Raw genomic sequence first — 4,025 nt, forward strand, 5'->3', positions numbered from 1 at the left:
TGGCTCATAACCATCCGTAACAAGATCTGACGCCCTCTTCTGGAGTATCTGAAGACAGCTACAGTGTACTTACATATAATAAATAAATAAATCTTTAAAAAAATATATTAAATGCAAACTGTGTGTCTAAGTTTCCCTACATCTTAAAAATGATCTTTCTTGCTTGTAGCTTGTGTTATCCTCCCAAGGATCGTTTCTTCTTTAAGAAGTGTGACTATTAAACCTCATTTGTAGAGTACCGTGGTGGTAACATTTCTTTCTTTTCTTTTCTTTCTTTCTTTCTTTCTTTCTTTCTTTCTTTCTTTCTTTCTTTCTTTCTTTCTTTCTTTCTTTCTTTCCTTCCTTCCTTCCTTCCTCCTTCCTTCCTTCCTTCCTTCCTTCNTTCTTTCTTTTTTTCTTTCTTTCTTTCTTTCTTTCTTCCTTTCTTTCTTTCTTATCTAGTTGTTTATTTTTCTCAGAGATGGAGTTTCTAAATAGTCATTTAGCTATCACTGTGTGTGCACAAGGTTTCCTATGTGGACAATGTATATGTGGGTACATAAATCATGTGTGCAAGTCAGGGTTAGAGCACATCTTTGTGGTGTTGGTGCTCTCTTCCACCCACACAGTAGGTTCTGGGAATTGAACTCAAGTCTCCCGGTTTGTACAGCAAGTCCTTTGACAATCATCTCACTGGCCCCAAAGATGGATTTTTTTAGGTGAAGAATTTTTAATTGACAGTTGTTTTGTTTAACAATTTAAAGGTATATTCCCTCTGTCTGTCTTCTTTCCCTGCCCCCTTCTGAGGAAACTATAATGATTCTAATTGTACATTCTGTGGGTTCCTTATCTCTTCTTTCAACTTCTCTACCATCTCTTTGCCTCTAATGGGCTGTAGTCTCAATGTAAGCTTTACTACAAGGAACTAAGTACAGTATTTCATTAGAGTTATCCCGGTTGGCTTACATTACCCCTCCGATGTTTATTAAATTGTGTCTATCCTGAGTCTAAGCAAATGCAACACATAGTCTCTTATGATATCATGCTCTGTTTGTTTGCTTTTTGTCTTTTCAATCTGTAACCCAGTCTGTCTTGAACTAAAGGCAATCCCGCTGCCTAGCGTCACAAGCCCTGGGATTACAGGCATGAGCCGTCCCATGGAGCTTCTCATGTTCTTCCCTCTCAGCGCTTTCCCTGTCAGTACATGGTCAGTGTTCTCGGGCCTCCCCCCATCTATCTTTCATCCTTTGCATTAATGACTTGTTTCTGATTTTCAATGTATATGAATTTCATTTAAAGGAACACGCAGCTCTGTAAATGTAACACAGTCATAGAACCAACCACCAAGGCGAACAAAACAAAGCATCTTATCCCTCAGAAAATAGATGTTATGCCGTGCTAGAGTCAGTTCCTTTTCCTGGGGGCTTCCCGATCATTCTGGTCCTACCTTCCCCAGAATGTCTATTAAATAAAATCACTACTAGACATCGATTAGTTTACTTAGGAGAACATATTTGAAATTTGTTCATATTGATGTACGATTTGCTAATGTAGTCCTCTCTAACGCTGAATAGTGTTCAACTGAATGCTATCTATTCCCCAAATAAAGGGTCATTGTCCTGTGTCTAGGTTTTGCTAGCTTATTTGGCAATTACAAATAAAGCCACTATAGACATCCACATTGAGAATTTTTGTTCTATGTTAAGCCGTGGCTTCACTTGGGTAAACAGTTAAGCACAGTGCTTGCTTGACTTTATGTAAACAAACAAACAAACAAACAAATAAAATGTAACTTCACAAGAGCTAACCAACTGGTTCCCAAAGTCACCAACTCATTTTATGTCCCTATCCAACCAACAAAGTAAGATAATTCTAGTTGCTACACGGCCTCACCATTGCTTAAATCATTATATTAAGTGTAGAGTGGGAGCTTAGTGTGGTTTAATGAGCATGTTTCAAATAACTCATCTGATTGTGTAATTACTGCTGTTCTTATTTTCCACAGGTTTCTTTCTTAAAGAAAAAAAAACAAATATTGAGAGATCTCTAGTTAGCCTGTATACAAGTACTTTATCAAATACATGATTAAATATATTTTCCCAGGCTGGGACTATAACTAATCATGTGATGTCCCAGGTTTAATCTCCAATACAGCAAAAGAGACACAACGAACACACATCAATATTTCCTAGCAGTCTTGGAGTTTGCCTTTTATTTCGAAAGTGTCTTTCCTAGGGATATTTCGCCTTATTTGATAAAAATCCATCCAGTTTATCATTTTTTCCTGTATTGATCATGCTTCCGATATCATGTCTCAGAAAGGTTTCTCATGGAATCATGGCCATTTTCTACTTTTTTCTTCTAGACATTTGAAGTTTCAGGCTCATGATCCATTTTGACTTAGCCTCTATGTAAGCCCTAAGGTACAGATCAATATGCATTAATTATAGATGGAAATCCAGTTAAGCCAGCACCATTTGTTGAAAAGGCTATTCTTTTTACAATGGATTGCTTTGCCACGTTAATCAAAATTTAATTGCACATAACTTTTTCTGAGCTTTTTATTTCTCTGCTATTAATTTATATGGATTTCCTTCCTCTAAAATTGTCTGGTAGCTTTAAATAAGTCTTAAAACCAGAAATTGTGAGTTCTCTAAATTTGTTTTTCATTGGCATTGTGCTGGCTATCTTAGAACCTTTCCCTTTATATAAATAAGAGGGTCATTTGATATATCTATTAAATAACTTGAGAGCAAACTTTGGCACTTCCTATCTCCCGATGAGTTGACTCATTTCATTTAAGCAGGAAAAATAATTGGCATAAAATTAATATTTCCTTCCCTGCTTTGAGTATTAGTTATAATAGCCCATGTTTTGATCCTGATGGTTTTAAATGAATACTTCTCTATTTCCTTGATCAGTCTGACTAGATTTATCAATTTTAGGGGTCTTTTTTTTCAGACAAAGACTTTAATTTTTAAAAATAAAGTGTACGGGTACATGTGGGGATAAACATGGGAGTGAGGATGCCCCTGGAGCCCAGAGGAGTCAGGTCCCAGGAGAGCTGCTCTTACAGGTGGCAAGGAGGCACCAGTGTGGGGGGTGAGAGCCAATCTTGATCCTGGACACTGTGTAAGCACAGTGCTCACTCTGACAGCTGAGCCATCTCCCAGTCCCAAGAAAACTAATTTTTTAGCATTTTCCCCTGCTCAATTTTTGCACTCACTTTCATTATTAACTTTCTTCTCTTTGGTTTTGATTCAATTTGCTGTTTTTTTTTTTTAAAAAAATCTTCAAATTAATTATGCAATGCTAAGAGCCATTCCAACAATTTTGGTTTGCTGTGTTTTTATTTATATTTAATTCCCAATACACTTTAGATTGCCCATTGATTTTTAGTTTATTTTGAGGATTATTTGGGTGCTGCCTGCTGATTAATTTCTACAATCTGGGAATTTGTCAGGCTTTAAAAATGTTACCAATTGCTAATTTAATTTCATTATTATAGGGCATACACATATGCTTCTTATTATTTCAATTTGTTAGTTTGTTTCATAGTTTGAGTTACTCCTCACTTTGGTGAATATTGTATGTGTGTGTTTGAAAGGAAGGTGCAGTCATTATCTGCCAGATTGCTCTCTAAATGTCCTTTAGTAACACGGTTGATAATAGTGCTTATGTTTTCTAAGCCCTGGACACTAGTTACTTTTCTACTGTTGTTATACAAAACTATGACAAAGGTAACTTATAAAAGAAAACATTTAGTTGGCTTTACAGTTCCAGAAAGGGCTAGAGCCCATATTTGTACATTGAAGGCATAGGAGGCAGGAACAGCTGATAGCACACATCTGGATTAGAGTACACATCTGGATTAGAGTGCACATCTGGAACCTACAAGCAGGAGGTAGAGAGTGATGGACCTTGAAACTCAATGACTGCCACTGCCCTCGCTGTGACACACCTTATCCAATAGCCTTGCCTCCTGAATCTTCTCAAACAGTTCCACCAACTGGGGACCAAGTATGCGAACATATGAGTCTGTAGGG

Source organism: Mus pahari, chromosome 11, assembly GCF_900095145.1.
Source record: "Mus pahari chromosome 11, PAHARI_EIJ_v1.1, whole genome shotgun sequence".
Classification (NCBI taxonomy): Eukaryota; Metazoa; Chordata; class Mammalia; order Rodentia; family Muridae; genus Mus; species Mus pahari.